Source organism: Triticum urartu, chromosome 6 (genome assembly GCF_003073215.2).
Source record: "Triticum urartu cultivar G1812 chromosome 6, Tu2.1, whole genome shotgun sequence".
NCBI classification, from domain to species: domain Eukaryota; kingdom Viridiplantae; phylum Streptophyta; class Magnoliopsida; order Poales; family Poaceae; genus Triticum; species Triticum urartu.
In genome coordinates, this window is record NC_053027.1 from 535,320,994 (window position 1) to 535,333,997 (window position 13,004).

Here is a 13,004-nt window from a genome sequence, read left to right on the forward strand (position 1 = left end):
ATGTCGGATTTCGGGTTCTGCCAGACCCTTGAGGTTTGAACACTTGGGTGCACGTGGAGATCTTTCCCCTACCGATCTACGTCTGATCCTCTCGTGCGAACTAAGATGAAAATGATGAACAACACAAGAGACACGAGGTTTATACTGGTTCGGGCCACCGTTGTAATGTAATACCCTACTCCAGTGTGTGGTGTGGTGGATTGCCTCTGGGGCTGATGATGAACAGTATAAGGGAAGAACAGCCTCGCGAGAGGTGTTCTTCAGCTAGTGCGATGAACTGCTAGGGTGAGTTCCGTCGCCTCTTTCTCTCTCTCTCTCCTAGGGTTCTCCCAGGTCTCTCCCCCTTCTCTCCTTCCCGCCCCTCTACTTTGTGGAGGCTAGCTCTATTTATAGAGGCCCTGGGCCTCTCCCCGAATGATTGAGCGGGAAGGGCGCCAACAATTGGCCATTTTGAAGGGGAACATCTAGTACAAGTTATCCTGACAAAAGGTGGTCTTCGGCTGCCAAAAGCACTGGTGATGACACCGTCTTGGGCTCCACGGTGACCTCCGTCCGGCCGTCCGGCTGGTCTTGGTCTCATTGCACCGGAATGGCAACCTTTGCCTGATACCTTGGCCTGTGCTTGCTCCCTTTGCACGAAAGGGGAAACAAGGACCCTGCGCAGGCCGGCGCCCGCCTGGCCTTGATCGTCATGGCTTGCGTCATGGGATCCTCGCGAGGTACCCTTGCATTGATCTCTCCGCCTCCTCGCGAGCCTACCTGATGAGGCTGCTGTGAGGAAGCTTCCCGTCGTCCGCCCCGCGAGGCTTGGCCCCTCGCGAGGGTCTTGAGCTTGGGCTGATGAAGATGGGTCGCGCTGGGCCCCTCCTTGAGCCACGCCACAGGCAGGCAAGTCTGGGGACCCCCGTTCCTGGAACGCCGACAATGTGTGCATATCTAAATTTTCAATTGGCTTCTGTATTTACTAGTGATGGATGTAATTGTATATTCAGGAGGATGACGGTTGGGGAAAAAAGTGGAAGCTTGCCTAGTACGACCCATACGATCCAGAGTTTAGTGACGACTCAGAATATGAGGTAAGCCTACTTGAAATTTAGATTGTTCATTTAGTTCATTTGACATGGTGTACATGAATCTATAATGTATTAATGTAATTCATTCATGTGTGCAGTATGATTCTGGAGATGATGTGTACAAGGGTAACACCGTGTCCTTCACATCGAAGGAGGTGGAGAAGATCAAGGCTAAGGGAGTTGCTTCTTTCTGCAACTGCAAGATCAAGATGTGGCACTGCCCCTACTGCACCACCAAGCCAAAGCCAAAGGATGGTCGCTTCGATCACCTTCTGTCTCATGTCGAAGATGTAGAGATTCGCGCCGAGGACTACATGATCAGGGGCAACATGCTGCCCTCACGAAGGCCCTGACTCCGGCGTGATGTGATGATGTGATGCTGTGATGAACTAAATCTTTATCTTTATCTTTTGGGTTACTTTTGGTAAACTGAATCTAGCTGTTTATGGTGTGTTGAACTGAATCTATGGTGATGCTAGTAATGTATTATGCTATCTATATTTGTCCGTCCTTAAATTTGCCTGTGGTGTGTGGTTAGTTATGTTTAGATGTTGTGAACTATAAGTTTAGGTGCCGCAATGATCGAGATGCTGCTTTTTCTCACCAGTTTAGGTGATACAATAATCACAACTTGGCAAACTATCTATGTTAGGTGCTGCAATTATCTGATGTTTTGAACAGACATTCGACACGGCAGTATAAATTCAAGAAAATGCAAAAAAAAACCTTGGCAAACTATCTATGTTTGTGTAGGAGATCAGTGTGCAAAATTTGAGCTGATTTAAAGGAGGTCAAATAAATTTGAATTTGAGAAATGTGCTCCAAATGAGCTCCCAGGCTAGGGTAAACAGCCCATTTGTAATCAAGTTTTTTCGAACCTACTCTAAATGAGCGAAATGTTTTTTATTAACACCTATTCAATCTATATAGTGTAGATTCGAAGTCTCACTATTTTTTGAATTAATCTTCATATTTTTACATTTTATTTTGAAAAAATATGATTCAATACAAAAACTATTGAAAACACATTTAAAATATGAAAATGGAAAACTAAGTTCTGATCCTTCTTATTCAGTTTGAAATAAAGCTTTGGTGATTTTTTTTAATTTTCAAAAACAGAAGGTAACCCTACCTCCTCTCCTTGAACTCTATGAAATCTTGTACGTGATAGATCATATGTGTGAAGGTTTTCTCATGAAAATGACCATAGACCAAGTTTATGATTTTTGGTTGGTAACATGTCACATAAGACAACATTGTGCGCATGTTTATATATTTTTTGATTTTTTAAAATTAATGGTGCTCATTTGACCTCGACCGTGCCAGCTAGGGTTTTTTCATGAAAATGACCATAGACCAAGTTTAGTATTTTTCCTCGTTATTGTGTCTTATAAAACGACGAACGGCGAAGGTTTCATATTTTTTTTTGATTTTTTCAATTAGTTATGCACAGTCAAAGCCTTCGAAACCCCGTTGACCAGCTCAAAACCCCTCAAAACCCCACGGAGTTTCGCCTAACCCTAGCTCCGAACGTCAGCTGTCCGATCATACCCTGGCACCAAGTGATGTCTACTACACAACCTTCTTCTTGTAGACGTTGTTGGGACTCCAAGTGCAGAGGTTTGTAGGACACTAGCAAATTTCCCTCAAGTGGATGACCTAAGGTTTATTAATCTGTGGGAGGCGTAGGATGAAGATGGTCTCTCTCAAACAACCCTGCAACCAAATAACAATGAGTCTCTTGTGTCCCCAACACACCCAATACAATGGTAAATTGTATAGGTGCACTAGTTCGGCGAAGAGATGGTGATACGAGTGCAATATGGATGGTAGATATAGGTTTTTGTAATCTAAAAAAATATAAAACAGCAAGGTAACTAATGATAAAAGTGAGCACAAACGGTATTGCAATGCTAGGTAACAAGGCCTAGGGTTCATAATTTCACTAGTGCAAGTTCTCTCAACAATAATAACATAATTAGATCATATAACAATACCACAACATGCAACAAAGAGTCACTCCAAAGTCACTAATAGAGGAGAACAAACGAAGAGATTATTGTAGGGTACGAAACCACCTCAAAGTTATCCTTTCTGATCGATCTATTCAAGAGTCCGTAGTAAAATAACGCGAAGCTATTCTTTCCGTTCGATCTATCCTAGAGTTCGTACTAGAATAACACCTTAAGAAACAAATTAACAAAAACCTTAATGTCATCTAGATACTCCAATGTCACCTCAAGTATCCGTGGGGTATGATTATATGATATGCACCACACAATCTCAGATTCATCTATTCAACCAACACAAAGAACTTCAAAGAGTGCCCCAAAGTTTCTACCGGAGAGTCAAGACGAAAAGGTGTGCCAACCCCTATGCATAAGTTCACAAGGTCACGGAACTCGCAAGTTGATCACCAAAACATACTTCAAGTGGATCACGTGAATATCCCATTGTCACCACAGATAAGCACATGCAAGACATACATCAAGTGTTCTCAAATCCTTAAAGACTCAATCCGATAAGATAATTTCAAAGGGAAAACTCAATCCATTACAAGAGAGTAGAGGGGGAGAAACATCATAAGATCCAACTATAATCGCAAAGCTCTCGATACATCAAGATCGTGTCGAATCAAGAACACGAGAGGGAGAGAGAGAGAGATGAAACACATAGCTACTGGTACATACCCTCAGCCCCGAGGGAGAACTACTCCCTCCTCGTCATGGAGAGCGCCAGGATGATGAAGATGGCCACCGGTGATGGATCCCCCCTCCGACAGGGTGCCGGAATAGGGTCCCGATTGGTTTTTGGTGGCTACAGAGGCTTGCGGTGGTGGAACTCCCGATCTAGTTTTCTTTTCGGGGGTTTCTGTATTTATAGGAATTTTTGGCGTCGGTCTCAAATCAGGGGGTCTCCGAACCATCCACGAGATAGGGGGCGAGCCCAGGGGGTAGGGCGCGCCCTCCACCCTCGTGGATGCGTCGGGACACTTCTGGCCCAACTCTTTTACTTCGGGGGCTTCTTTTGGTCCATAAAAACACATCGAAAATTGGCACGTTAATTGGACTCCGTTTGGTATTCCTTTTCTGTAAAACTCAAAAACAAGGAAAAAGCAGAAACTGGCACTGAGCTCTAGGTTAATAGGTTAGTCCCAAAAATCATATAAAATAGCATATAAATGCATATAAAACATCCAAGATGGATAATATGATAGCATGTAACAATAAAAAATTATAGATACGTTGGAGACATATCAAGCATCCCCAAGCTTAATTCCTGCTAGTCCTCGAGTAGGTAAATGATAAAAACAGATTTTTTTGATGTGGAATGCTACCTAACATATTTATCCATGTAATCTTCTCTATTGTGGCAAGAATATTCAGATCCGAAAGATTCAAGACAAACGTTTAATATTGACATAAAAATAATAATACTTCAAGCATACTAACAAAGTAATCATGTCTTCTCAAAATAACATGGCCAAAGAAAGTTCATCCCTAAAAAATCATATAGTTTGGCTATGCTCCATCTTCGTCACACAAAATATTCAGATCATGGACAACCCCGATGACAAGCCAAGCAATTGTTTCATACTTTAGTATTCTCAAACTTTTCAACTTTCACACAATACATGAGCGTGAGCCATGGACATAGCACTATAGGTGGAACAGAGTGGTGACTGTGGAGAAGACAAAAAGGAGGAAGATGGTCTCACATCAATTAGGCGTATTAACGGGCTATGGAGATGCCCATCAATAGATATCAACGTGAGTGAGTAGGGATTGCCATGCAACAGATGCACTAGAGCTATAAGTGTATGAAAGCTCAAAAGGAAACTAAGTGGGTGTACATCCAACTTGCTTGCTCATGAAGACCTAGGGCACTTTGAGGAAGCCCATCATTGGAATATACAAGCCAAGTTCTATAATGAAAAATTCCCACTAGTATATGAAAGTGACAACATAGGAGACTCTCTATCATGAAGATCAGGGTGCTACTTTGAAGCACAAGTGTGGCAAAAGGATAGTAGCATTGCCCCTTCTCTCTTTTTCTCTCATTTTTTTGTTTTTTGGGCCTTTCTCTCTTTTTTTATTTTTTTATTTCCTCACATGGGACAATGCTCTAATGAAGATCATCACACTTTCATTTACTTACAACTCAATACTTATAACAAAATATGACTCTATATGAATGCCTCCGGCGGTGTACCGGGATGTGCAATGAATCAAGAGTGACATGTATGAAAATATTATGAATGGTGGCTTTGCCACAAATACGATGTCAACTACATGATCATGCAAAGAAATATGATAATGATGGAGCATGTCATAATAAATAGAATGGTGGAAAGTTGCATGGCAATATATCTCGGAATGGCTATGGAAATGGCATAATAGGTAGGTATGGTGGCTATTTTGAGGAAGGTAAAATGTGGGTTTATGGTACCGGCAAAAGTTGCGCGATACTAGAGAGGCTAGCAATGGTGGAAGGGTGAGAGTGCGTATAATCCATGGACTCAACAGTAGTCATAAAGAACTCACATACTTATTGCAAAAATCTACAAGTCATCAAAAGCAAGCACTACGTGCATGCTCCTAGGGGGATAGATTGGTAGGAAAAGACCATCGCTCGTCCCCGACCGCCACTCATAAGGAAGACAATCAAAGAAACAACTCATGCTTCAAATTTGTTACACAACGGTTACCATACGTGCATGTTGCAGGACTTGCAAACTTCAACACAAGTATTTCTCAAATTCACAACTACTCAACTAGCATGACTCTAATATCACCATCTTCATATCTCAAAACAATCATAAGGAATCAAACTTCTCATAGTACTCAATGCACTTTATATGAAAGTTTTTATTATATCCCTCTTGGATGCCTATCATATTAGGACTAAATTCATAACCAAAGCAAATTACCATGCTGTTCTAAAGACTCTCAAAATAATATAAGTGAAGCATGAGAGTTCATCTATTTCTTCAAAATAAAACCACCGCCGTGCTCTAAAAAGATATAAGTGAAGCACTAGAGCAAAATTATCTAGCTCAAAAGATATAAGTGAAGCTCAATGAGTAGTTGAATAATTATGTAACTATATGAAGACTCTCTAACATTTAAGAATTTAAGATCTTGGGATATTATTCAAACAGCAAGAAAAACAGAATAAAATAAATTGATGCTCCAAGAAAAACACATATCATGTGGTGAATAAAAATATAGCTCCAAGTAAGGTTACCGATGAACAAAGACGAAAGAGGGGATGCCTTCCGGGGCATCCCCAAGCTTAGGATCTTGGTTGTCCTTGAATATTACCTTGGGGTGCCTTGGGCATCCCCAAGCTTAGGCTCTTGCCACTCCTTATTCCATAGTCCATCGAATCTTTACCCAAAACTTGAAAACTTCACAACACAAAACTCAACAGAAAACTCGTAAGCTCAGTTAGTATAAGGAAGTAAAATCACCACTTTTGGTACTTTTGTGAACTCATTCTTTATTTATATTGGTGTAAGATCTACTGTATTCCAACTTCTCTATGGTTCATACCCTCCGATACTACTCATAGATTTACCAAAATAAGCAAACAACACATAGAAAACAGAATCTGTCAAAAACAGAACAGTCTGTAGTAATCTGTAACTATCAAATACTTCTGTAACTCAAAAAATTCTGAAAAATTTGGAAGACCAGGATAAAAAGTATATTGATCTACTGAAGTGGGAATTGGTATTTTATCGCTCTCTGGTAAAAAATGTTAATTATTTTCATGAGCGCACACTTTCTGTTTTTATCAGCAAGATCAAACAACAATCACCCAAGAAGATCCTAAAGGCTCTACTTGGCACAAACACTAATTAAAACATAAAACCACATCTAACCAGAGGCTAGATAGATTATTTATTACTAAACAGTAGCAAAAGGCAAAGAACAAAAATAAAATTGGGTTGTCTCCCAATAAGCGCTATCGTTAACGCCCCTAGCTAGGCATGATGATTTCAATGATGCTCATATAAAAGACAGGAATTGAAACATAAAGAGAGCATCATGAAGAATATGACTAGCACATTTAAGTCTAACCCACTTCCTATGCATAGGGATTTTGTGAGCAAACAACTTATGGGAACAAGAATCAACTAGCATAGGAAAGCAAAACAAGCATAGCTTCAAGATTTTAACCACATAGAGAGGAAACTTGATATTATTGCAATTCCTACAAGCATATATTCCTCCCTCATAATAATTTTCAGTAGCATCATGAATGAATTCAACAATATAACTATCACATAAAGCATTCTTTTCATGATCTACAAGCATAGAAATTTTATTACTCTCCACATAAGAGAATTTCTTATCATGAATAATAGTGGGAGCAAATTCAACAAATAATTATCATGTGAGGCATAATCCAATTGAAAGTTAAAATCATGATGACAAGTTTCATGGATATCATTATTATTTATAGCATACGTGTCATCACAATAATCATCATAGATAGGAGGGATGCTTTCATCATAATAAATTTGCTCATCAAAACTTGGGGGACAAAAAATATTATCTTCATCAAACATAGCATCCCCAAGCTTGTGGCTTTGCATATCATTAGCATCATGGGTATTCAAATAATTCATACTAACAACATTGCAATCATGCTCATCATCCAAAGTTTTAGTGCCAAACATTTTAATACATTCTTCTTCTAACACTTTGGCACAATTATCGGAATCCTTATTTTCACGAAAGACATTAAAAAGATGAAGCATATGAGGAAACCTTAATTCCATTTTTTATAGTTTTCTTTTATAGGCTAAACTAGTGATAAAACAAGAAACTAAAATATTCGATTGCAAGATCTAAAGATATACCTTCAAGCGCTAACCTCCCCGGCAACGGCGCTAAAAAAGAGCTTGATGTCTACTACACAACCTTCTTCTCATAGACGTTGTTGGGCCTCAAAATGCAGAGGTCTGTAGGACAGTAGCAAATTTCCCTCAAGTGGATGACCTAAGGTTTATCAATCCGTGGGAGGCGTAGGATGAAGATGGTCTCTCTCAAACAACCCTGCAACCAAATAACAAAGAGTCTATTGTGTCCCCAACAGACCCAATACAATAGTAAATTGTATAGGTGCACTAGTTCGGCGAAGAGATGATGATACAAGTTCAATATGGATGGTAGATATAGGTTTTTGTAATCTAAAAATATAAAAACATCAAGGTAACTAATGATAAAAGTGAGCACAAACGGTATTGCAATGCTAGGAAACAAGGCCTAGGGTTCATACTTTCACTAGTGCAAGTTCTCTCAACAATAATAACATAATTAGATCATATTACAATCCCTCAACATGCAACAAAGAGTCACTCCAAAGTCACTAATAGCGGAGAACAAACGAAGAGATTATTGTAGGGTACGAAACCACCTCAAAGTTATCCTTTCTGATCGATCTATTCAAGAGTCTGTAGTAAAATAACAAGAAGCTATTCTTTCCGTTCAATATATCCTAGAGTTCGTACTATAATAACACCTTCAGACACAAATCAACCAAAACCCTAATGTCATCGAGATACTCCAGTGTCACCTCAAGTATCCGTGGGTATGATTATACGATATGCATCACACAATCTCAGATTCATCTATTCAGCCAACACAAAGAACATCAAAGAGTGCCCCAAAGTTTCTATCGGAGAGTCAGGACGAAAACGTGTGCCAACCCCTATGCATAAGTTCACAAGGTCACGAAACTCGCAAGTTGAACACCAAAACATACATCAAGTGGATCACGTGAATATCCCATTGTCACCACAGATAAGCACATGCAAGACATACATCAAGTGTTCTCAAATCCTTAAAGACTCAATCCGATAAGATAACTTCAAACGGAAAACTCAATCCATTACAAGAGAGTAGAGGGGGAGAAACATCATAAGATCCAACTATAATAGCAAAGCTCGCGATACATCAAGATCGTGCTGAATCAAGAACATGAGAGAGAGAGAGATCAAACACATATCTACTGGTACATACCCTAAGCCCCGAGGGTGAACTACCCCCTCCTCGTCATGCAGAGCGCCGGGATGATGAAGATGGCCATCGGTGATGGATCCCCCTCTGGCAGGGTGCCGGAATAGGGTCTCGATTGTTTTTTGGTGGCTACAGAGGCTTGCGGCGCCGGAACTCCCGATCTAGTTTTCTTTTCGGGGGTTTATGTATTTATAGGAATTTTTGGCGTTGATCTCACACCAAGGGGGTCTCCGAGTCATCCACGAGATAGGGGGGACGAGCCCGGGGGTAGGGCGCGCCCTCCACCCTCATGGATGGCTCGAGACTCTTCTGGCCCAACTCTTTTACTTCGGGGGCTTCTTTTGGTCCATAAAAAATCATAAAAAATTGGCACATCAATTGGACTCCGTTTGGTATTCCTTTTTTGTAAACTCAAAAACAAGGAAAAAACAGAAACTGGCACTAGGCTCTAGGTTAATAGGTTAGTCCCAAAAATCATATAAAATAGCATATAAATGCATATAAAACATCCAAGATGGATAATATAATAGCATGGAACAACAAAAAATTGTAGATACATTGGAGACGTACCACTAAGTGACAGCCCTCAGATGTGGTCTTCTAGAAGGAATTCGGTGGGTAGGTTGCGTGTAGGCTCCACGCTGTTGGATCATAAGGACAGCTCCGCATCATTGGATCGTGGGGCGATCCACGAGAGGCGATCCTGTTGGTTGTGCTGGGCTTCTCGCCCACCACTGACTCCGCGAAAAAAACATTTTTATTGGGCCCAAAAGGAAACCAAGCTCTGGTTGGGCCGTCGAATTGCGTCGTTTTTTTGGCATCGTTTGCTCTATTTTTGTGAACGTGTTGGCTTTGTTTTTTTGCATCATTTGAAATTCCGCAACAATTGACATTGCGTTGAAAATTTAGTTCTTTTTGTTCTATACAAATGCAAAATGACCAAATTTATAAGGACCAAATTCATTTTTATCATGCAAAATGGCCACAAACTATTCAAAAATTGTCTCTTTTTGTTCATATGATATATATGACCACGGATTCGCACGCGTGCAATTAGCTTCTTTTTCTTCTTCTTTTCAAACCATGGTTTCCCACGCGTGAACACTCCCGATGCTGCGGTGGGTTTGAAAACGGGCTACTTCACATTTGACCCCGTTATTGCCACGACCAAATAACACATAGCACTATGGCTATTTAAGCCACCCTCTGCCTCTGCCATCCCCCATCCATCTCCCATCCTCTGCCATCTGGCCTTCTTGCTCTTCGACCCCTTCTCCTTCTTCTGCACACACCTCAACAATGCAGTACACCGGACCAACCTACCGCTTCCCACCCACCGTGCAGGCGAGGCTCTACCCTACCGGCGTGTACGCTAATCGCACACTATGTGTGTGGGCGATATCAAGGTTGAGGACCACATGGAACTTGAGTTCTTCCTCGCGTCCAGCTACCACCACCTCCTCGGCCGGGTGTTTTGGTGTGGCTCTGAGTTCATCGCTTTCACCACCCACAACAGGTTCATGGAGTACACCAACATCTTCCCCACCGCGATGCCCCAGAGGAGCAGTGAAGAGGGCGCCCGGAGGAGGAGAGAGGTGGAGAAGGCGGAGGCTAGGGTTCTAAACCCTCTATCCTTTTTATTAGTCTATGTTATGTTAAGTTAATTGAACTATATTGGAGTTGCTATGGGCTTGTTGGCCCTTTTCTTAAGTTCTATTGTTAAGTTTTCTATCTATTCTATTATTAAGTTCTTCCTAGTTTGAACTATGTGATCGTGCTATGGGCTTGTTGGTCCTATCTACATATTGAGACTACATATTTGTTGATTGTTTTCTTAGAGAGCTCGCTTTGTTAGTAGGGTTCCCTTCTTAGTAACCACCTAGTGCATGCAGCCACAACGAGCACTTCCCTTTTTTTACACAAGCCACAAATATGTAGGCACCTAGCTAGAAGAGAGGAACTAGCGGCAGTGACCGTCGCTGCATCCATGGCGGCTGGCGTGCAAGAAAGCTGCTTGGTCAGTGCATCATGGCGGACGCATCGGCGCATGCAGGCTCGGTCGGCGCATCGTGGCATCGGCGCATGCAGGCTCGATTGATGCATGCAGGCAGGCTTTGTTGGGTGCATGCATAGCAGGCTTCTGTCCTGGCGGCGCGCGCATGCGTTTAATGCAAGGGACGACCCAACGGTCCAATAGCGACACCACCCAACGCGGCCCCACTTGTCAGGTCCAACGGACGACACAATCCAGCACGGCCCCACTCGTCAGAGTTAATGGTCAAGCCTTTGTCCCAACGGCAACGTCTGTTGTGACCAGTTCTGAGGGTTTCTGGCATGGGAGTGGGGAGAATTGAGCAAAAGTTAAGAGCGCGGTGATGAATGAGTAGAGCTAAGGAACCAGGGGCATAGATGTAAAAAACCTTTTTTATATTCATTGCGTGTCTAGTCTCTCACTCATTCAATGTCTTTCCTCATCCCCAAGTCTTCACCATACAATATTTACAATGCTTTTGTGCCTTGCCATTGTTCCTATTCAGATTCTCAAGCCTAAACTATTTTATCAACATTCATTAGTTCTTAAGTTATTCCATTTTTTCATTACTTTTCTTTCTTACTTCTATGGTCTTAGTCTTTTCTTTCATGAACCACTTCTATGATCTTAGTCTTTACTTTCTTATTGGGCCACTTATTTTTCTGAAGTCAATTCTTCTTTGAGTGTTGTGCCTTTCTTAAGTCCTCAGTCACACCTTCATTCTCTCTGCCTGACTTTCTCTTTTTCAGTCTATTAGTCATATTTATCATTCTCATTCTCATTCATACCTTGTACAACCACGACAGTTCATTAGTCTTCCTGGTAGTATGGTCGTTCAGTCCTAAGTGTCTTTTCTTCTTAATTCTTTAGTACTCTTCTTCAGTTTTGCACTATGTTTTATTATTTCCCAGATCTCTCAGGTCAGGCAAGAAAATGCTGATAAAGCATGTATTCAACGATTATTTTACTTACCTGCTCTGTATCTCTATTTTCGTGTTCTTTTGCCTGATCGCCACAACAGTTTTTTTTTCCGATGATGGACATGAATATTGTGGAAAAAAGGATCATCAGCATGATCCTTTTTCCTTAGCCAAACTGGCAGAATGAATGAGGGCATGCTGGATTCGTGCCTTGGGGGCTATGTGTGTGCACTACCTCAATGTAAGTGACATCATGCACAACCATCTGGTAATTTTGGGCATCAATTTTTGTGTAAATAGTCCCTTCTCTCACATGATTCATCCTTCCTTCCTTTGATTTGTTTCTTTCTTCTCATGTTGTTTTCTAGTTTTTCCTCCTGAACTATAGTGAATCACAACGAAAATTGCATGTGCATTGAACATCCCTTGAACTTAAAGTTTATTGTTGGCAGCAGTACACGTATCGACCGTGTTATCATTGCAAGAGTTTCAATGATAGGTGTTGTTTCTTCAGTTCCACAACACCCTTCAGAGATCAGAGTTCAGTGTTCAGTGAATCCTGGTGGGTTCTTTGTTGTCTGTGTGAGATGGTAATGGGTTTGAAAGCGTCCCATTAGGGATAGTCTGAGTGCAAACAATCTCCTAAAGGTCCAAGGAGATGTGGAAGCCAACACTCAAGGAAAGACGTGGGGCAAGGATCGTGGGAATGAATCTGGCTCTTTCTTATTGATCGGTAGCGTGACAAAAAGTGATTAAGGATCTTTGTTGTCCAAGTTTGGCCCAAAATACGACGGGGACTAGTAAACCCAAATGGAGGTAGTAATTTTCTCTTTTTACAGATGGTACTGACTAACTTTTTCATCATAGAGAACCAAAAATCTCAAAACATACCACATGAATCTTTCAACGTACCTAGGTCTTCTATCTTGCCGACGCTCTCGCTCCCGAC